The following is a 10,840-nucleotide window of genomic DNA, read 5'->3' on the forward strand; positions in this document are numbered from 1 at the left end:
ATCCTTTATTGCCCGCTCTTCCCACATTACCGCACCTTAGCCTTGTCCTTTGTTCTTTTGTCCCTCCGTTTATCTCTCTATCCTCCCATTAATTTTCTACTCTCGGTTCCTTCTTTAATTCCTTATAGTAGTCACAGTATTTTGACTTTTCAATTTTCGCCCAATTTGCCTGGATCCCCTGGTCTTTCTTTATTTCTACCCCTCTGCTGAGTCTTTCCCCGAGGTTCTCAGTTTCCTCTACCTCAAGTAGCCCCCCGAATTCTTTTCCATCCCCAACCCCTCTCAATGCCGCTTCTATTGCCTTCAACCATTTACTCGAATTTCTGTTTCCCGCGCTTCTCAATTCCTCTTTTAGACTAATCCTAAGCCACCTTTCTTCCCCCATTTTTGCTATGTCTAATAAGTATCTCCCTGCTCTTTTCACAGTTTCTACTTCTAAGTTGCTTCTATTACTTTCAATCTGCCATATGTATGCCGGAGTATTGCTACTTAATCCTTAAGCCATCTTTACAAATTTACTCTGCACTTTTTCTATTTGCTCCCATTTTTTCCATCTCCATATTTCCACTCCGTACAGACAACCAGCTTTAACTATTGAGTCCATTAAGTACAACCTCTCCTTCAAGCTCCCCATGTTAGCTCTTTTCCAAATTCCCCACACAGTATTTACCACTTTCTTGACCTTATTTGCCGTTTTTGTTACATGTCGACTCAATGTATTGGTTGCTGTAAACCAAAAACCTAAATACTTGTACTCATTTACTACCCTTAGTTTTTCTTTCTCAAAATACCACTCCTCTCCCCTCGCTAGTTTACCCCCTCTTCGGCATACCATGACTTCCGTTTTTTTGTGTTCACCATTAGCTCTGTCTTGCTAATTCGTCTTCTAGATCTTCCAGATAAATATTGAATAAGCACGGACTCAACGGACACCCCTGTCTAACCCCCCTTTCAGTTTTGAACCTTTCTGAAATTCCCTCTGCCGAAATGACCTTATTTTCCGTGTTATTGTAAATTCCTTGTATCATATTCAAAAACTTTCCCTTGATGCCCATTTTTTCCATTTTTTCTGCTAATATCTTCCTATTCACTTTGTCGAACGCTGTTTTAAAGTCCACGAAACATATGTATAATCTACCTCCTTTATTTTTAAGTTTGTTATTTATCAGGCTATTCAGGGTGAATATGTGGTCTCTGGTACTTCTTTTTTCTCTGAAGCCTGCCTGACTTTTTTTTATTTTCCCCTCTGCATCCAACCACTTCCTCAGCCTGTTAGCCAGTATATTCGTTAGTATCTTGTAGCCTACATCCAATAAAGAGACCCCTCTATAGTTTTTGACGTCGTTTTCGTCCCCTGCCTTGTAAATAGGGTAAATTCTCGCCACCTCCCAACCTTTCACTAGCTCTGCCTTGCTAAACATTTCGTCAAGTATTCCTGCTAATTTACCAACCCAAAACATAGTTAGCCCCTTATAAAACTCTACTGGTATCCCATCCTCCCCTGCCGCTTTTTATTCTTCATTCTCTTTAATGAATGCAATACTTCATCCCCTGTTATCTTCTCGTTTAGGCCTTCTTCTAAATTTTCCAAATTTGGTTCCTGCTCTCCTGTCGTTTCGTTTCCTAACCTGAATTCCGTCCTATCCCCTATCCCTCCCGTATTTGACTCTTCTTGTGCCCCTAACAAATTTTTAAAATGCGCTAACCAGTCCTCTTTGCTAATAGCCACCCCAGATTTTTTTTTTCTCGGCCTAAATTGATTAGTTGCCCTCCAAAACTCTGTCATACCTTTACTCCCTACTACCCTGTTCCATTTTTTGTCTCTGTCTTCATCGTATTTACTCTTTTTGATTTCTCTAAGTCTTTTTCTTTCTGCTTTAAGATTCTCTTTATCCCCTTCCTTTCTTGAAACTGCCCATTTTTTTAGCGCATCCCACACTTGCTTTTGCTGTATTATAACTTCCTCGTCTCTTTCTATAGTCCATTCCCTCCCCGTTTTTCTGACCATTTTCAGCCTTTTACCCGTCTCCCAGATAATTTTTGAAAGTACATCCCACCTTTCCTGCATATTCAGCCCCTCCATACATACATCTTGTTCCCTCTTTTCTACTTCATTATTATATTCTGTGCCCTTACTTTCCTCCCATTTCAAAGAAGTCCTACTACCTAAGCTATCTTCGGATTTCCACTCTTTCTTTTTTCCTCCCTCTAGCCTCAATTCTACTGGAAGGTGATCCGATTAGGTTCTTAGCGTCACCTTAAGCTCTTTGACAATACTACCTGCTTCATTCTCTAATTCTAATGCCAGATCCAGAACCGAGTGTCCATTATCCCCCACGAATGTGTACATTCCGTCCCAATCCCCTATTGTTGCTCCGTTTATAATGCTCAAGCCTGACTCTTCACAGAAATCAAGCAACTTCTCACCTTCTCTATTAACCGTTTTATCAGCTGAGTTTCTGCACATTTCTCTTTCCCCCTCTTCGTTTATCTGCCATTCTCCGATTCTCGCATTAAAATCTCCCACAATTAATACTTGCTCTCCCCTATTTGTAAAAACATCAACGACCTCCTGTAGTTTACTTAACATTAGTTCAATTTTTACATTATTATATACGCCAATTATATTACATTTTTTATTTCCCTTCATCTCTATCCCTCTTATAGTTAACCCATAATCCCATTCTTCAACCAATTCTTTAGACAAAGATTTTCTAATACCTACCACCATCCCTCCTTTAGCCCTCCCTCTTTTCTTATCTCTAACCGCTGGTTTCCAGCTCCAATCGTAGTTTTTATCGAGTTTATTCTCCCCTTCTTTCTCTTTTACCTTTTCTACCCACGTTTCCTGTAATACTATAATTTCGAACTTATTCACGTAGTTATATACATCTTTCATTTTCCGCATACCTGCTATATTCCAAGAGACTAGTTTTAACTCCTTATCCTCTCCATTATAACATACCTTCTTCCAAACGAAATTTCCTACTTTTATCTATTTTTCTCTGCTCCACCAGTTCCCCTTTCACATCGTCCCACATCCACCATTTATCCCCACTTTTTAGCTTGAGGTATCCCTTGCGAACTTTGAGTCCCTTACTCTTTTCTTCCTCAGCTTTTTTATCGATCCACCTAAAGATTTCTTTCTCTCTTTCTGTATAATCATCTTCCAACCATAGGTTAAGCCCTTGCAACTTCCCCTTATTCCGCATCAACTTTACTTAATTTTCTAAAGATCCTAATTTCACAACTAGCCCCCCTCCAATCACTCTCATTTTGACAATATGCGCCTTCACACCAAGTTTATTGTATAATACTTCGTTCAATTCCCGTGCTATGCCCCCACCTACTGTGCGAATCCGTTTTACAAATACATTATTCTTCCTCAATTTTCTCTCTTTTTTCTCATATTCAAACTCTCTTGCGCTCATCGCTTCCGGGATTCTCGCCGTGCTTACATTTTTTTCTTTGACTCCGCGTTCCTTATTACAGTTCATGGCGCCATGTTCCGACTCATAAACGCTGTCATCTTCTACTGCCTTGACTACGCTACTCCCTCCCACATTTGATACCTCGCTGCCCGGACTCACTAACCTATCCCTTTTTTGACTTGCTATACTGCTATCTGCTCGCTGTCTACTCCGCATCTGCTTGCTTATTTTACCCTCAAGCTTCTTTCTGAGACTATTGGCACTCTCGAGTTTCCTAACCACTCCACTCAGTTCCTCCCTTAACTCTCTATTTTGATTTCGGATTTTCTCAATTACTTTTAGTGAGTACCTCTCCTGCAATTCTACCATGTATCTTTTACTTTTTTCGCGCTCTAATTCGAATTCTAACCTTTTAATTTTTTCCCGCAAATACAGTTCCTGCACGCTGTTCCCTATCCTAGCACCCATGTCGCTTTCTGACCTCGCTCTTAAACGCATACCTCTGCTTACCGTTCCGCTTCTGCCGCCTCTGTTACTGCTGACGTTATTTACGACTCTCTTGCTACTCTCACTGACATCTGTTCCGTCACCGCCATCAATGCTGTCGTCTCCTCCACAGCTCGCCTCTTTCTCCCTTCTCCGTGCTGCCCTCTGTGTTTCGTCTCGTGAACTTGCCCCCTTGGCTTGCGTCGACTGATTATCTTCCGCCGGTAGTGTCGGTACCACGTTCAGCCTACAAGCTGTCACCTTCCCTTCCTCTGTACTCTGCATACGCATTTGCTTATCCTCGTCTTCTTCTGCCCTCAGTGTACCCTTTGGCTGGCCATGCTCACTTTTTCCTTCTTTACCATCCCCTAGCTCCGATTTCTCAGGGGCCCCAACCCTGCTATCAACCTTTATTTTCTTGACAGCACTGCTAACCTGGATTTCCTCGGACCCCGCTCTTTCTTCTCTTTTTCTCTTTTTCCATACGATTTCCCCTCCTTCTATCAGGGCGTCGCTATCTTGCTCTTCTTCTTCTTCAACCTCCGCGGAGTTCCCCTCTTGTCTTCTCTCTCCTTCTTTACTTTCTCTCCATGTGCCTGTTTTCGGAGGGAAGAGTTCCCTTTTTACTGTCTTACCTGCTTTTATGAAACGTTCCAGTCTCTCCACCTCGGGTGTGTACCCATCTGATATTCTCTTCCTTGGCCTACCTCTCTTCCTTACTCGACTTCCCTCCTCACCCCTCTCCTTGACTTTCTCCTCTGCATTTACTGCTTTGGTCTTCGTTTGCCCGTCGCCCGCCATTGCCAACTCGGTCCGAGATAACCTCACTCTCCTTGCTTTTTTTACTTTTCTTCTTTACTCATTAAGTACCTCTCGCTTGCTCTCGCTACCACTTTCCTCTCTTCCTTATATCACGCCCTCCACTTTTATCACTTCAATATAATTACTTATGCACTCTCTGAAGACCCAAATTCACTTTAACGTGGACCCATGTTACTTTCCGTCCGACCGTCAGCGATCACCACGTAGGAATCTTGCTCGAAATGTATAATTATTCCATAGCTCTTGGGTTTCTCTGACCCTACTTACTCTACACTAGGTTTTAGTCTATTTTCAAAACTGTCAGCCAGTGGTCGAACAATCGGTCAAAATGTTTTTCGATTTGGTGCTAGTTTACCTTATGTTTGTTACAAAAATCGTGATCTATTATTATGAGATAATAGATTATGCTATCTATTCAATACACCATGATTTTAATTGGTTGTTAATTAATATAGCTACATATTTAAACGCAAAAATGGAGGAAATATCTAAAGTATAAAGATGTACAGGACTATACTCGCCGTCGGGAGATGTCAATCGAGGAGATCGGAAGGAAAAGAAAGTGGAATAATTTTGTTTCCTTCAGGCTCAAGTTCGAGGAGATGCACAGGTGTGATGTGAGAGTGAAGTTTCCATATGAAGATCGATACTGTAATAACTTGAGTTATGGATCGGAACCAATATGCTCGAAACATAAGACCATAAGAGGATCACTATGTGCATCACCTCACTTAAAAAGCTGTAGCAGCCGGAGTACCTGAGGATCGTATGGGTATGGTGGCATTTTTTGAGCTGTTACTGCGTAAGCAATACGCTTATAAATTTAATATAATACACTCAGACATAGGCCATCAAACATGGGAAGTCGGCTTGAAGAAACAGAGTCGCCACATCCGTCTTCGAAATGGATTTATTGAAGAAAACAAATTGTGACGACAAGAAATGTGAAGAAGGCTGTTGTGAGGTACAGGGATGATTCACTAAAGCTGGTAAGCTCGTCATGTGTCGAAAAAAAAAATTGTCGTTAGGCTTCACTATAACATACATCGTCAGTGTTTCGAGCCTTTGTTGGAGTTTTCAAAATGTCAGTTTACAGGAGGTGTAATTATAAATGCATATGTATGGAGCGAACTTAAAGATCATTTTGCTTTTATAAATGATTACTTTAGTGATAAAAACACCCGTCAGATGGATCGCATACAAGTAGGTAATATTGAGTTGTTATTCACATTATCTTACGGAAAGAAATCAGTTATTTTTGATACAAATGTAATCAGTGACGGAGAAGATGCTGATAGGAAAAAAAAAAAAACGTACGATTCAACTATTCTAGTGCAGCACTGTACATTTTTAGGACTCGCTCAATCTGTCATATGTGTGAATGAAAGACTTCGCCAAATCGAAAGTGTAGCAACGTTAGTTACTAAGTGTAAGGAATTTATAGTGAACGAGTTAAAAAGCTGATAAGGGAACACTTTTCAATTTTACGAAAAAATGTCAAAGGAAATCTTTACTCTACGATCGATAATTTCTTTTTTTTTTAATAATTTCGACATGGTATTTTTAGAGTTAACAACGTACTGTCTATAGATTTTCTTAAACGACATAATTATTGAATTAAATAGAATTAATAAATAATATTGTAAGATATATTCAAACTTTGTGTTTATGTTTACATAATATATGCATAAAATATGTTTTTTAATTCATTTAAAAACCCCACCCACCACCTGCTCCTTATACCAACCCTTAATTTTCCTCCCTCCAAAAAAAAAAAAAAAAAAAAAAAAAAATTGTTACTGGCCAAGCAGCGTCGGTAATAATATTTAAATTACGCGGGGTCACCGCGCACCCTCTTCCACGCATACTGGCTAGCCACACAGGATCACGTGACTTCTGCCAAAATAGGACCCCGGCCACGCCCCTGCTCTCGTCGCCAGTCGTATGACATATATCTATAAGAGTGTCTAGAAAAATAGTACCCTTACTTCTAATGGATCCCAATACTCAAGTAACATTAGTCATTGATAAACCGTCATCGAAGAATCATTGACATTAGGTTTATCAGGAACATCATCTATTCTTAAAGTACAATATTTTCCACCTATCGAGTTGTCAACAGCAAATAACTACGTGATTGGTGTAGTAGAACTCCTCATTTTTAATTAAATATTCCAAATATCGACAAAGGTAATAATAAATTTTACATGGGCGATCAAGTGGTTCTATTTCCAACCGGCAGCTACGAAATTCAAGATATTGAGTAATTTCTGATCGACGAATTACAACCCGACGATATAGCTAGTAGCATCAAACCAAACAATAATACTCTTCGCAGTGTGATAACGTGTAGTCATACTATTGACTTTAGGCCAAAAGATTCTGTAGGCCGTCCTTTAGGCTTTACTGAACGAATTCTTAGAGATACCAGTACTCAACTCAGATTTACCTGTTGCTATTCTCAAGGTTAATACATTGAGAGTTAAGTGTAATATTACTAGTGGAGCCTAAATAAAAGGAGAAAATGTTCATACCATCCACGAGTTTTTCCCTGCTGTACCACCGGGATACAAGATTGTCGAAGTTCCATCGCAAATCATTTATTTACCCGTTGCTGTTAAAATTATAGATAATCTTCAAGTGCGCATTGTTCATCAGGAAGGTAACTTAATTAATTTTCGTGGAGAAGTTATAAATACAAGACTACACTTGAAACAACTCAACTTAAATGAGCATCGTGTACAACAATAGTAAAGTTGGACAAGGCTGTGAGAACAAATTAACGAGGTTGAGGACGAATAGTCATCCACAAGACAACAAAATTGGACGAAGCTATAAGAATAAACCAAAATGGATGAGACGGATCAATCGTCAACGAACGCCCAAAGCGTTAACACGTCACAACGTGCAGTTCTTCAAAACTTAGGCCTAAAAGTAAGAGGTCTTAGTGGCAAATAACTTGTGCTTTTTTTGCTGCCTACGAACGAGAAAAAGTCGTGATGGAAGAGATTTTTGGGATTTAGTCAGGTGTCGTGTTTGATGAGTCGGTTGCGCACTACGAAATTCATGCACATCGACCCCACATTGCATCAGCATTTAATAGCAGTAATGAAATTTATATCTTAATTCAACATCAAGATTTATGTCTCTTACCCTCTCAAAGTTCCTTACGTATTTCTAGACGTTTAACAACTGGAGATGATGAATCTCTTGAGAAAACAAAACTAGTTAATAACGCCATCTGCCATCTATTTAAAGGAATACAATATGAACTAAATGGTATGGAAATTGATAGGAGTAAAAATGTTGGATTGAAAACTTTAATGAGAGGATGGATATCTTTCTCTTCCTGTCAGAGTTTAACGCTTGAAAATGATAGTTGGATAGACATTAAAGAGAAAAAATCTATTATCAATGATCATTCTTATTTTGAAGTGTTAATTCGCTACGTGCACCAGTGTTGGGTAAGGAGGATATGATTTTGCATTTTTATCACTAGGACCTATATATAGCTACATATCCTAGTGAGAAAAATGCAGAAGCTTAATAGAAGGGGGGAGGAGGCCAGTTGTTTTCCCCAAATGTGACTGGGAAACTTGTGAGAAATTCAAATTGACAATATGGTGCAAGACGCAAATACCCAGATAACTCGACACAATTACATGCACAATAACTTGATGAACTAATCCCAAGCTATTTGACCCAATAACCCAATGGGACAATAAGCAGCCTCATGAAATTAAATAAATAATAAAACTTATTAATTAACAAAGCAAGCGCCAATCTCCTCACTACTTAAGGCACTTACTGGTTGCTTTACTTATTTATGATTAATAAAATAATACCGCAAGCGCCTATCCCCACACAACTAGGGGCACTTACTGGTTGCTTGAATTATTTATGATTAATAAAATAATACCGCAAGCGCGCGCCAATCCCCACACAACCGGGGGAGCTTACTCGCCGCTCCCTCAAATTACTATAAATAAAATAAAAACGCAAGCGCCTATCCCCACACAACCAGGGGAGCTTACTGGTCGCTTACTTAATTTACTATAAATACAATAATATCGCAAGCGCCTATCCCCACACAACCAGGGGCACTTACTAGTCGCTTACTGAAATTACTATAAATAAAATAATAACGCAAGCGCCTATCCCCACACAACCGAGGGAGCTTATTGGTCGCTTACTGAAATTACTACAAATAAAAAAATAACGCAAGCGCCTATCCCCACACAACCAGGGACACTTACTGGTCGCTTACTTAATGTACTATAAATAAAATAATAACGCAAGCGCCTATCCCCACACAACCGAGGGCACTTACTGGTTGCTTTAATCATTTATGATTAATAAAATAATACCACAAGCACCTATCCCCACACAACCGGGGGAGCTTACTGGTCGCTTACTCAAAATTACTATAAATAAAATAATAACGCAAGCGTCTATCCCCACACAACCGGGGGAGCTTACTTAAATTACTGTAAATAAAATAATAACGCAAGTGTCTATCCCCACACAACCATGGGAGCTTACTGGTCGCTTACTAAAATTACTATGTATACAATAATATCGCAAGCGCCTATCCCCTAACTACCCAAGGCACTTACTGGTTGTTTTAATTATTTATGATTAATAAAATAATACCACATGCACCTTTCCCTACACAACCGGGGGAGCTTTCTGGTCGCTTACTTAATTTACTATAAATACAATAATATCGCAAGTGCCTATCCCCACACAACCATGGGAGCTTACTGGTCGCTTACTGAAATTACTATAAATAAAATAATAACGCAAGCGCCTATCCCTACACGACTGGGGGAGCTCACTGGTCGCTTACTGAAATTTCTATAAATACAATAATAATGCATGGTGGTTACTGGTCACTATAATTATTTAAAATTAATTGAATAATGCAAGCCCCTCGGGTCATGTGGGGATTAGTGTTCACATTACTCTTTTTATTGTAAATAATCAAAGCAACCAGTATGCGCCCCGGGTCATATGGTAATAAGTGCTTGCATTATAATTTTATTTATAGTAATTTAAGTCAGGGACCAGTAAGCTTCCCTGGTTGTGTGGGGCGATAGGCGATTGCGTTATTATTTTATTTATAGTAATTTTAGTAAGCGACCAGTAAGCTCCCCTGGTTGTGTGGGGATAGGCGCTTGCGATATTATTGTATTTATAGTAAATTTAGTAAGCGACCAGTAAGCTCTCCCGGTTGTGTGGGGATAGGCTCTTGCGGTATTCTTTAATTAATCATAAATAAGTAAAGCAACCAGTAAGTGCCTTGGGTAGTGAGGGGATTGGCGCTTGCTTTGTTAATTAATAAAATTTATTATTTATTCAAACTCATAAGGCTGCATATTGGCCCATTGGGTTATTGGGTTGAATAGCTTGGAATTAGCTTATTAAGGGTTATTGTGCATGTAATTGTGTCAAGTTATCTGGGTATTTGCATCTTGCACCATATTGCCAATTTGAATTTCCCACAAGTTTGCCAGTCACATTTGGGGAGAACCACTGGCCTCCTCCCCCCTTCTATTCAGCTTTTGCATTTTTCTCACTAGGATCTGTAGCTGTATAAAGGTCCTAGTGATAAAAATGCAAAATCATGTTCTCCTTAGCCAACACTGAAGTGCACAATTTTGAAGCAGCGCCACAAAGGGAAAAACGAGAACTATTGGTTGAGCACTGCAGAAGGCAATATTCGTGATATATGTGCTTGATACCTATAGGAACACAGCACCTCGATAGATACTTGAAAGGTTCTGTGTTTTTTATACCACGAATTAAATCAACGTCTCAAGTGGTACAATCCTACGTGAAAAACTAAAGACAAAATTTGTACTCCAAGCACTATAAGTGCTTGAGTATTACTTTAACACAAGTCCGTGTACTGTGTGATAGGTGATACGTTTTATTAGTTTGCAATGTAGTCAACACAGACCTCCTCTGACCAATCAGAGAGCTCCATTAGCCCTATACCGGCGAGTTCAAATGATCTTGCTTCTAATGCCAGTCTCTTTGATCACTGTAATATATAAGCAAAGTAAAACTTGTCTTAAACTCACAGTACTATCCTCATG

Source organism: Copidosoma floridanum, unplaced genomic scaffold, assembly GCF_036245765.1.
Source record: "Copidosoma floridanum isolate Cflo_tuat_1 unplaced genomic scaffold, Cflo_Japanese_pri ptg000128l, whole genome shotgun sequence".
NCBI lineage: Eukaryota > Metazoa > Arthropoda > Insecta > Hymenoptera > Encyrtidae > Copidosoma > Copidosoma floridanum.